The following is a 12,265-nucleotide window of genomic DNA, read 5'->3' on the forward strand; positions in this document are numbered from 1 at the left end:
TGTGATTTCTGTGTGTGTGTGTGTGTGTGTGTGATCGCTGTGTGTGTGTGTGATTTCTGTGTGTGTGTGTGTGTGTGATCGCTGTGTGTGTGTGTGATTTCTGTGTGTGTGTGATTGCTGTGTGTGTGTGTGTGATTGCTGTGTGTGTGTGTGATTTCTCTGTGTGTGTGTGTGTGTGTGTGATTTCTGTGTGTGTGTGTGTGTGTTTTTGTATGCTCTGATTAAAAACCTTTTAAACATCTTTTGCACTTTAAACAATAATTTTCTTCACTTTTCTTTTTCAGTTTCATTTTGAACTCGTGAAAAACGTCTCGCTCTTTGACTTCCTGCACTCGTCCGAGGCGTGCGACTAAAAACGTTCCCGTCAGGCGATGTCGATATTTATCACGATTTTTACTTCTGAGTGAAAGATGGCTGTTTGTGGTTGAATTGTTCTTCATCATCAGAACGTGATAAACTGTAGTGAACCGACCCGCACGCTTCTGTTCCCCGACCTCACGGCTCGCATCGTTCCAAACGGTGGAAAAGGTTTAATGAAGCTGCAGAGAGTTTCAGTTTGTTCGTACTGACAGCAGAAATCAAGAGAGCTTCCTCCTGCACGCGTTCAAGTTCTAAAGGAACCGTGTGTGTGTGTGTGTGTGTGTGTGTGTGTGTGCGCAGAGGAGGAGAGACTCTGAGCATCAGGTGACAAATCGTTACAGTAAGTTTGAGTCGATGCTTTATTTTTAGACGGACTCATTTTTTCCATCGTAAATGAACATGAAGTGTTTCTGATGACTCACGGGCCGAGTGTGTGTGTGTGTGTGTGTGTGTGTGTGTGTGTGTGTGTGTGTGTGCTGAGAGCCTGCAGGAGGACGAGGTGCATCAGCTGCACTTTCACAGGAAACGAGAGGAAGATGTGATTTGACGTCGTCTGAGCGAAGAATGTGTGGCGTCGATCTGCACGCCGTGTGTTTGTAAAGGTCAAAGTTCACAAACACTTAGGTCCTGGTGAGTCAAGATTACAAGAGAACGATCAGTTGGAAACGCCATAGTGCGCACGCCGGGCCGGTCGCTGGCGCACGCCGGGCCGGTCGCTGGCGCACGCCGGGCCGGTCGCTGGCGCACGCCGGGCCGGTCGCTGGCGCACGCCGGGCCGGTCGCTGGCGCACACGCTCGCATCACGTTTCTTTAAGAGAAAATGTCGACTTTGTTAGTCCGACTCCAAAATCTATGCACAGAACTCAGGAGTCGGCCATTGTTGTTGTAGTCCATCTCCTCGCTCGGGGTTAATGTCTGAAGACTGAGCATGTGCGAGAAGTCTCTGCTTCCAGAGGCGCTCCGTAACCATGGAGACGAAGACTTCTGTGACTGTTAGCCCTCTTTGTGTTTTCAGCTGAGATCGATCGGAGTCACGGCGTGCTGAGGCGTACCTGCAGACGTGTGTGTGTGTGTGTGTGTGTGTGTGTGTGTGTGTGTGTGTGTGTGTGTGTGTGTGTGTGTGTGTGTGTGTGTGTGTGTGTGTGTGTGTGTGTGTGTGTGTGTGTGTGTGTGTGTGTGTGTGTGTGTGTGTGTGTGTGTGTGTGTGTGTGTGTGTGTGTGTGTGTGTGTGTGTGTGTGTGTGTGTGTGTGTGTGTGGTCTTCTCAGGACATTTTATCAGAGGCCATGATGTTGCTCAGACGGCGTTTGAGGCGGCGTGCTGTGTCGATTTTTATTCAACACATGAAATGTCCGACCTGAAAGCTCGCAGGTCCTCGTCAAACAGCTGATTTAGTAAAGTGGCGTGCTTGAGTGATGTCACAGAATCCTCCTCCTCTCTGCAGGGCTCGACCGTGATGTCAAAAACAGAGCGCCGGCCTCGCCTCATTGTTCCCTTCCCATGATCCTCTGCTGCTTCTCTTCCTGCTCCAAGACTCTCAAAGAGTTAAAATGGAGGCGCTGCCTGCACGTCACACGCCTCACACACACGCCTGTGCTGCAGCTGCGCACACACATCAGACATGTATGAGCTGCAGAGAGAGAGAGAGAGTCCCCTCCCCCCACCGCTGTATGCTGCCCCCCCCCCTTTCCTCTGAAGTGGGTGTGTGCTAGCCGGGGGTGTGCCATATCACATCCACTGCACCGCCTCACGTGGTCTGAAAGTGTGTGTGTGTGTGTGTGTGTGTGTGTGTGTGTGTGTCTGTCTCTGTGTGTGTGTGTGTGTGTGTGTCTGTCTCTGTGTGTGTGTGTGTGTGTGTGTGTCTGTCTCTGTGTGTGTGTGTGTGTGTGTGTGTGTGTGTGTGTGTGTCTGTCTCTGTGTGTGTGTGTGTGTGTGTGTGTGTGTGTGTGTGTGTGTGTGTGTCTGTCTCTGTGTGTGTGTGTGTGTGTGTCTGTCTCTGTGTGTGTGTGTGTGTGTGTGTGTGTCTGTCTCTGTGTGTGTGTGTGTGTGTCTGTCTCTGTGTGTGTGTGTGTGTGTGTGTCTGTCTCTGTGTGTGTGTGTGTGTGTGTGTGTCTGTCTCTGTGTGTGTGTGTGTGTGTGTGTGTGTCTGTCTCTGTGTGTGTGTGTGTGTCTGTCTCTGTGTGTGTGTCTGTCTCTGTGTGTGTGTGTGTGTCTGTCTCTGTGTGTGTGTGTGTGTGTGTCTGTCTCTGTGTGTGTGTGTGTGTGTGTGTCTGTCTCTGTGTGTGTGTGTGTGTGTGTGTGTCTCTGTGTGTGTGTGTCTCTGTGTGTGTGTCTCTCTGTGTGTGTGAAGATTTATTTAGCAGATTTTTGGGCCTTTAATGGAGAAATATAAAACAGCAGAGAGAGTTGACGTGCAGGAGGAGGAGCCACAGGTCTCGAACCTGCCGTTCAGAACAACATCCTGAATGTTCAACCTGCAGGAGCGAGAGACACGGCGAGGTCACGTGTTCTCTGCGTTGGGCGAGGTCGCGTGTTCTCTGCGTTGGGCGAGGTCGCGTGTTCTCTGCGTTGGGCGAGGTCGCGTGTTCTCTGCGTTCTGCGAGGTCGCGTGTTCTCTGCGTTGGGCGAGGTCGCGTGTTCTCTGCGTTGGGCGAGGTCGCGTGTTCTCTGCGTTGGTCGAGGTCGCGTGTTCTCTGCGTTGGGCGAGGTCGCGTGTTCTCTGCGTTGGGCGAGGTCGCGTGTTCTCTGCGTTCGGCGAGGTCGCGTGTTCTCTGCGTTGGGCGAGGTCGCGTGTTCTCTGCGTTGGTCGAGGTCGCGTGTTCTCTGCGTTGGGCGAGGTCGCGTGTTCTCCGCGTTGGGCGAGGTCGCGTGTTCTCTGCGTTGGTCGAGGTCGCGTGTTCTCTGCGTTGGTCGAGGTCGCGTGTTCTCTGCGTTGGTCGAGGTCGCGTGTTCTCTGCGTTGGGCGAGGTCGCGTGTTCTCTGCGTTGGGCGAGGTCGCGTGTTCTCTGCGTTGGGCGAGGTCGCATGTTCTCTGCGTTCGGCGAGGTCGCGTGTTCTCTGCGTTCGACCCTCTCAGACCCAGTTGCAGTTTAAAACAGCACTTCCTGTCAGAGATTTCTAAACGTCATGCCCGATGTTGAACAACCTTCAGATTCCTCGGCTACTCCGAGCGAAGAGAAAAATGAAATAAAGGATTCATGTGATGCTTGAAGGTTTCTCCTGTCGTTGATCTTCAGAAGATGAGTTTGAGTTCTTATTTGTTTTGACTCGTCATGGCTGAAGTACGGTGGCTGGAAAGGACAAATCCAAATTTGGCTTTAGCAAAGTTTGAGATGAATTCACGAGATGTGAGAAACTTTAACTCTGAGTCATCGTCGTTCTGCATCTCGTCCGTGTCGACGACGGAGAAAAGTGGGGAAAATTATTATTATTATTTTTTTTTTTTTAAAGTTTTGTTTTCGGCCTTTTTGCCTTTATTGATAGAGGGAGGAAAGGGAGAGAGAGTAGGGAGAGACATGCGGGAAATGGGCCACAGGCCGGACGCGAACCTGGGCCGCCCGCGCGCGAGGACTGAGCCTCAATACGTGGGGTCGCGCGCACTGCCGCTGCGCCACCGGCGACCCTGGGAAAATTATTTTTAACTAAAAAGTTTCAGAATTTAAAAAGAAACTAAAAGTGAGAAGGAGCTCCTTTTAATGAACAAACTCAGGAGTTTCTGGAACACTGGGTGACCCTTTAAAGACGTCTCCTTAAAATGATCCCAGACTTTCAGGTAAAAAGGGAAACTAACTCCAGCAGAGAGTCTTCGGCTGTCTCAACGTTCAATTCTTTCTATGAATCTATTTTCAAAACATTTAGCAGGACGGATGAGCCTGGAGAAAAAAAAACAGTTTTTGGAAGTTATGAATCTTTTTAAAATCGGAGACATTTTTTCCATGAATAGATTTGTTCCCGACTCTACAAAAACTTCTTCTTTCAGTTTAGTTCTGTGTTAATTATTGATCTTTGACTTCTTGAACCCGACTCTTTGCGGCGTCTCGTTTCAGTTTGGACTCTCAGGTGGTTTAAAGGTTTCAGACATCGATCCTTCACGTCAAACATCGAACGGTTTCTTTTTGTATGAACACATTTTGTAGACAAACTTGTGCACACACACACACACACACGTCAGGCCTTCTTTAGCTGACTCATAAAAACACGGGATGTGATGCAGATAGACTCTTAACTTTTAATTTCCTGCTTTAAACACACGATGAGCGTGCTCTGCAGCAGGTCTGATGACTGGCTGGATATCAGGATGTAAACGCACACTGTGGTTTATTTTAGGTTGTGTTTTCGTTTGGATGTTAGTTGTGGATAATCGTGAGCTTCAACACAACGTCCTGATTAACAAAGACGAAAAAAGGAAAAGTGCACCTCAGTGGAGTTACTAGTTTTTTTTCTTCACGGGTCTGAAAAGTCTTCATGTTTTCAATCTTCTGTGAAACATCAGAAGTGTCTTTTCTTGTTTTGATCTGTTCGCTCAGAGAAACAAACCGAAGACGACTCAGTTAAATTTGAACGTTGGAGTGAATTTATTGTAAAGCTCTGCTCCTTCTTTCTGTCTGAGCAAAGACTCGAGGCCCTCTGCTGTCCGCTCTGAGAACCTGACTGTGTGTAAAAATGTGTGTGTGTTACTGTGTGTGCAGAGACGGGCCCCTTTCCTTGCTGTCCTCCTATTGGCTCTCCTTGGTCCCGCCCTGTTCCTCAACGATTCATAACAAAGTAGAAGCTGACGTCACACTGACACACACACACAAGCTCATATTAAAACAAAGCAGGAACTCCCTCCTCCTCCTCCTCCTCCTCCTCCTCCACCTCCTCCTTCTCCCCCATTTTGTTTTTTGGAGGCCGGCCTCTCTCTGCTTTCTATTCCTCTTTCTAGGAACGACACCGCCTTAAAAAAGAGAAATAAAGCAGCAGTTTAATTGTCTATCCTTTTAAATCTTTGGCAGGAATCAAACAATCATCATGTTTATCTGCTTATTTCTTATTCAAAATGAAGAAATGTGACAGATGTTTTAACTGACTTTAAATCTCTTAAAAACTCACAAGAAAACCCTTTGATAACCTTCTGTGTGCAAAGTGAAGAAAAGTGTCTGTTGTTCACGCAGTAATAAAAACACCTCAGCTAATACAACATGAATAATGTCTTGAGGTTGAGATAATTAAACAGAATGAGACGTGCACGAGGATCAGAATCACTGATCAGAAAGTGAAACAGATAAAAAGTCGTGATGTGTTCAGGGTCCTCTGCAGGATCTTAATGATCAAACTGCAGAGATGTAAATATAAATCTGACGAGACTCTGCAGATTATTTAATTTAGACATCCTTTTTGTTCCTTTTCTTCAATCTGTGCAGGATTATCTGTAATCCTTGTTTTCTGATTAAAATCTTCAGTAAAGGACACAATTTAAAATAAAAAGCATCCCAGTTTGTCTTTCACGAGCTGCAGGTGATTCTCTCTTGGCTTTGTTGAATTTGAAGCTCAAACCTGGTCCTGAACTCGTCACAGCGGGCGAGGAGGAAACAGACAATACGTTCAAAATACATCCCGCAAATTTCTTCTCCAGCTTCTCAAACATCAGAACGATAAATTGATGAGAAGAGCGTTAAAATTGGATTAAATACACACTTCAGATACTCGTAGTTTATCAATGGGGAAAAAGCTGAAATCATTTCACATGTATGAACAGGAAACAAAGCTTTACTGATTGTTTGTGCAAATTAACTTCATATTTCTGTTGATATTCCAAAATATTTCTGCATAACTCATTATGCCTCTGAATATTCAAATTGAGTAGTGAGATTTTTATACTTAATAAAACTATATTTGTTGACTCTGGGTGATAGATTCACACTAAACATCAAAAGATCTTTTGAAACATTTAAACTGTTTTCATATAACAAATGTGATGTAAGAATTGTTCTTTCTAACTTCTACATAAAGAATAAAAAACTTCAGTTGGGTGTCTTAACAATTAAATCCTGTTTTTTTTTTCATTTAAAGCAAAAAGTTTATAAAAGATTGAATCACAAATAGTCACAGACATATTTACATCTTTGTCTTTTCCATCAGTTGGCTTTAAAAATGTGTTTAACTTAATTTGATGTTTGTTGGACACCTTTAGTCTTGTTTTTTTTCTTGTATTTTTTTCTTAATTGCTTGGCTTCATTTTAAGAGTTTCTGGTGTCAGATGAAAAATCTCATTGAAAAATATATAGATTTTAAATGTTTAGCTTGAATTTGAAAAATGTTAATATGTTCATTATGACGTCAATACGTCAAATACCTTTTGTTTATAATTAATTTAAAGGCCTAAATGTTGGTTTGCATGTTGTGTGCTTACCTTGGTGCTTTAATCCAGAGAGTAGGCCTACCTTTGATTTATTTAAAGACTAATGCTTGTAAATTCTCCATCAGCCTTTAACTCCTCTAATATAATTTAAACATTTCCTTTAATGAAGGACATATGAAGGTTATAAACGTTAATATAGGAATCACTTCAGCCGCCATTCCTGCTCCTCTGACTTTAACTTCTCTTTATTCACGCCCAGTTTAAACGACGTCTTTAACACGATAACGATTTATTAAAAACACTGTTTGTGTGTTATGATGAGGGGTTTATTTGTTATTTGTAATTTAGCATCATGTTTAGCTTTATGTTGAGACTTTAAAGATGGCGCTTCGTCGGTTTCTATCTCCAACGGTCGGAGTTTTGTGCCACATCAGCTCGCGGCTGTTAAATGAGAAACAAATGTGTCTCCTCCTCCCTCAGCAGGCTCTGCTCTGTCTCTCCACTTCGTCCTTTATTCACGTTATAACGAACTTTGTATATTAAACGCATAATTATCCCGTTTTTAATGAATAGCCGGTACCTGCCGCGTGCAGGGACCGGTGAGCGCGCGAGGACACCCTGAAACTCCTCATGCAAACCGGAGAGAACATGTACTGTTTTTCTGTCGTAGAACACAGAACCCAGAACAACCCCCCCGTGCTGTATGTCAGCGCTGCTTTCATGGCACACATTCTATAGAATAACCCCCCTTCCCCCTCTCCTCCTCCTCTCTCTCCCGCCTCCCTTTTCTCTTTCTATTTCGGGGGGCGCAGAGCCCCTCCCACCTCTCGCGCATCTGTAGTAATGCTGCATTCAAGTGCAGCTCGGACAGTTTAAATTCTTCGCTGTGTTCACTCGTTTTAGGACGTAACAAGGAGAAAAGAAACATATTAAACTTCTTATAAATAGTTTATAACGTGTTTGATTGCTTTGGGCTATAGCTTGTCTGGAAAAAAACATCACTGTAAGTGTACATCACAGCACTATATGCAAATCTACCATATTACAACAAAAAGTGAGGCAGTAAATGTATTAAGTCAATTGAATAGTCTTGATGCTCAATAGATATAAACCTATTGAGCATCAAGCCTTTGTTTGTCTCTTTTTCTTTCCTTGTTACTGTTCCGTTTCTGAATTTTCCCAGTGAAATTAATTTGTCCAATTATTTCAGACAGCACCTGAAGTTGGGGTTACTCCCAAGTAGTTTTTACGCACTTTGTGAATGGAGCGACGTGCTCGTGCCCGTGGCCTCTCCTTCACTCGCAGCCAAGAGAAACGCTCGAGGGGGGAAAAGGCAAAAGATGCGAGCTCATGAACGCGCTCTAGTTGGAAGACGTATTGTTTGTCTTTTTATGTTAATATGATTTTAATAGAGCTGGAATGAATGTGAAGTGTTCCCGGCGGTGGAGTTTATTTTATATCTAAAGGGGGTTGGTCTGTGTGCGCGCACGGAGGGAGGTGTGTCCCTCCTATTGTAACCGCGTGCACTCTGCGGCTTAAATACGATATCGAGCAGTTGTGGATTCCTTAACAGTGATTATATCTTTATCTTTAAACATGTTTACACTCTGATACCTCTCTGACAACAGCTGCAGTGTCAGCTGTGAGAGTGCACGGATGGTCCGGGTGGAAATAGGTTTTATTGTATTCTATCGCTGATTGAGCACACACACACACACACACACACACACACACACTCCACCATATGACTGCACACTCATTGTAGTAAATGGGCGTTGGTCAATATGTCCGCCTACTGGCTCTCACATCCGTTTGAATGAGAGAAGAGAGAAAATAATGAGAAATGTTCACGATAAATGAACGATAATTAATTTTTAATTGTTTAATGTGTATGGAGTAAGACAGCCTAGCTTTGCTCTGTTATTTGATGTTTTTGTTGTCTTGTCAAACATTTTTCATGGCAATATAAAACAGAAATGATGCTCTGCTTTGTTGTATATATTACCTAAAAAATGAGTTCATAGTTTTATAAGAATCACTCCTTATGTTATTTTATTAATTAAAAAGGGGGGCTCTTTCTGGTTTCAATGAGCGGGAAAGCCTCGTTCGTTGCCATGGCAACACCACAAACTACTCAATATAAACCTAATTTTAGGTAAAACTTAGAAAACTCTGTTAACACAGACTTTGCATTAACGTCCACATTTACCCGAGTAACACACACACACACACACACGTACACACAGCTCCCCCGCTCCGTGGACTCGACGTGAAATGGCTATCAGCTCCACAAAATGGTGAGTTAAAGAAGGAGGGAGTGAGTGCGCAGAGTTGTAGAAGGTGTTGAGCATCTCACATTGAATTAAAGGCCATTTTACGTCTGTGGTAAATACCATAAATACACAGTTACAATCTGTAGTTGGGTAGAAAGGTGATTAGCCTAATTGGCACCAAAACGAAGAAGTAACGGTCAGTAACGAGCTGAAGACATGAACGTGCAGATCTCTTAATTTATGGCGGCTATTCACGCTGTATTAACGTCCCAGAATTTAACATGAGCTGGGTTATAAAGTCAGGTAGCTGTATTTGAATGTTTACGTATTTCACGGAACAGAAAAAATGCCTTGTATGAAGAACACGTCCACCGAGGAGGAGGTTGAGTTTGGACTCAAAATGGAGTTCTCTCGCAGATCCAAAATGGAGGCCTGTGCGCGAGCTGCAGGCGCGAGCTGCAGGCGGGGTCAGAGAGGAGCAGAGGCTGAACTTTGGCCCGTAGCCTAGTGTCGTACCCTTCTCCTGCTCCCCCCTCTCCTCTAAATGAATCCCAGGACTGTCGAAAATGCCGTCAGCACGATGGTGAAGTCTCTTATATAGTCCTTTAAATTAGTTAAACAGCGCGCGCGCAGCGTGGTGTCATAGAAACGGGTTCCACCTGCGTGTCTGTTTTTACAAAAATATAAACATAGTTCTTCTAAAAGAGCAAGGACACTTCGCGTGTAGTTACCTCATGTACCAGAGGTGTGAATAATTCAGATTTTTTTAAAAATATTATTATGAGTTTCTGTGGAAAAAAAACAATTTAAAAAAAGGTTGATTCAAACGGTTATAAGCATGCTTCCACTGAGAACATGAAGTGAAAAAATTAATGCACTACAGCAGCATATTACTAAATTATTGTAAACTGCAGTAAAATTCAGATAAAATACCGTAAACAAATCTTTAAATGCCAAAGATAAAAAGCGGGTTTAGAAAAAGGGTAGGTAGCCTATAGGAAAATGAATTGTGCAGAATACACTAGTATATCTGATTACACTATAGAATAATATGTTTAAATGTAGGAGTGTTTTAAGAGGTGCAGAGTTGTAAATTATGCAAAATCCCTTGTTTTAAAAAGAGCCATGGTAAATAATCTGCAGCTTCTTTTGCAGAAACAATAATTCTGAAAGTACAGAAAACATACGTGAGCGTTATTTATCATTCATAAACATTAATATTGTATACCTGAGTGCTTTTGCAGATAGCAGCCTCTGCCCACTCCTCACAGTGGCATCACTATTAAAGTTTGATTGGATGAGATTCAGCTTTAAGAAGGTTTTTGTGGACCAATGAGAGTGCAGCGAGTCAGCTAGGTGACCTTTATCCTACAAATGTGGGCCAATCAAAAAGAGAGAGAGAGGTGACTGCTGTGATGGAGGATAGCTCAGTTTCTGTTCTTTTTTTAACTTCTGTTTTATTCTAACTTCTGCAGAGTCCGAACATTTCTGGTTTCATTTCTGGGGATGTTTTCTGTGCGTTGGAGTTTGTTGTTTTTTTTTTAAGAATCCGTCGGTGCAGAAAATGCTCTGAAGGATGTAAGATGGATGAAGGGTAAATGTGCTTGGAGGGCAGCAGCAGCCAGCTGTGTTTGGTAGTGTAGATAATAATCCCTGATGCAGAAGTTCTTCAGGATGATGCCTTTAAGAGCACACGTTCCTCTGGTGCATCCTCTCCTTCTGTGTCTCCTCCCGTCCTGTGCCGTCTATTTAAAGCCATCAGACTCCGTTACGTCTCCTGGATTTTTGTCCTGAGCACGATGGGAGGAAAATAAAGTTTATGATTGTGTGAAGTTTATTGTTGGGATTGCTTCTTAAACGGAGGAGAAAACGTGTCCATAAAGGTGCCAAAAAATCAGTTTCTGTAACGACTTTGAGTTTTATACACACTCAGACCGTTTCCCTCCACTGGCTTCATTTTAAGATCTCGTGTTTGTCGATAAAGCGCTGGATGATCTGACGGCGTGGCCCTCGAAAAGCTCTGAAGGTGTCACAGCTGGTTCACGTTGGATGATTAGAGGACGTGGTCGGGTAAGCACGCCGGATGACGAGCTTCGGCTGCTTCTTCGTCACCATTAACAATAAAAAATTCATCTGAGATTTTCTGTTTATAAAATATTAACCCTTTGCACTCAGTGCCCGGCAGGCTGCGCTCGCTCCAAGCCTGGGGACGTCTCAGAGCAAGCTGTAGTGTGAGGGGCCTTCTGGATGCTAGCAGGCTGAACTGGGCGTCCTGGTCTCTGTGTGTGTGTGTGTGTGTGTGTGTGTGTGTGTGTGTGTGTGTGTTTCAGTCTGATGGTTATCTTTGAGCTGCTTCGTGAAGCGCTGATTCTGATGGAGGCGTAAAGGAAAGGTTTGGTGCTTTCTGACGGAGAGGATGCAGGGTGGCGTTCTGGCTGAGACGGAGCTGCTGGTTTGCTCCTGATCCCTCCAGATGCAGCACAGCCGGTTTGGGATGCAGCGCTCTGCCACGCGCCTCTTAATGTCTATTTTTGTCCGAGCTGCTCCACAGATCAGATGAGACGAGCAGGAAGTCAGAAATGTCTGGACCCCGGGGAACGGGCCCTCCCAGAATATGATTTAAATCAACGCATGCACATTAATCAGTACTGTTAGCGTTAGCCTCGTGGCTATCATTCACTTCCTGTGTTGTGGAGTTCAGACGTTGATGTCTTCTCCTCTGGCGTCCTGCTGTGATCACGTCAGCTGTGCAGAGAGAGATCCCTGACATCACTGATCTCTCCACATGCAGCCCAAGCCAGTACATTGATGTTGTTATTGATTCTGGTATTTTCCCATCGATCCGGACTGAACAAGCAGCAGCTGAGAGGGAGAGAGTCGTCTTTCAGAGAAGTTAACTCAGGTTGGTTCGGTGTTAGCCGGACGCTCTGTCAGCAGCTGATGCTCGGCGCAGAGGGTGGGCTGGGCGTGAATCGAAGTCGTTTTCTGCAGAAGGAAAGTGAACAGAGTGAGCGCTCTGACCGTACGGAGAGGATCCCTGCAGGGAGAACTCACAGGACACAGGAGCTGCTGGTTCGACCACAGACAAACACTAAACAGGTTTTGGGGGCGCAGCGGCAAGGCCCTCCATGCATTGAGGCCATAGTCCTCAATGTGGTCCGGGTTCGCGGGCGGTCCGGGTTCGCGTCCGGCCTGCGGCTCCCTTCCCGCATGTCCTCCCTCTATAATGAAGGCAAAATGCCAAAAATAAATCTTTAAGAAAAAGAAAAAAACACTAAACGTGTATTTGGTCC

At 44.8% G+C, this 12,265-nt stretch overlaps 1 protein-coding gene and 1 long non-coding RNA gene across 3 annotated transcripts in view; one reads left to right on the forward strand and one right to left on the reverse strand.

The window, feature by feature from the left end:
- The window catches only part of igf2bp1 (insulin-like growth factor 2 mRNA binding protein 1), a 34,718-nt gene that overhangs the window by 13,163 nt on the left and 9,290 nt on the right, over positions 1-12,265 (forward strand). The gene's annotated exons all lie outside the window — the stretch shown is intronic.
- Positions 4,810-6,857, reverse strand: LOC306838336. Its single transcript, XR_013781071.1, has 2 exons — positions 6,751-6,857; positions 4,810-5,900 (listed from the first exon to the last, which is right to left on the reverse strand). It is a non-coding gene; the product is annotated as an uncharacterized lncRNA (long non-coding RNA).

Source organism: Symphodus melops (assembly GCF_947650265.1).
Source record: "Symphodus melops genome assembly, chromosome: 17".
Taxonomy (NCBI): domain Eukaryota; kingdom Metazoa; phylum Chordata; class Actinopteri; order Labriformes; family Labridae; genus Symphodus; species Symphodus melops.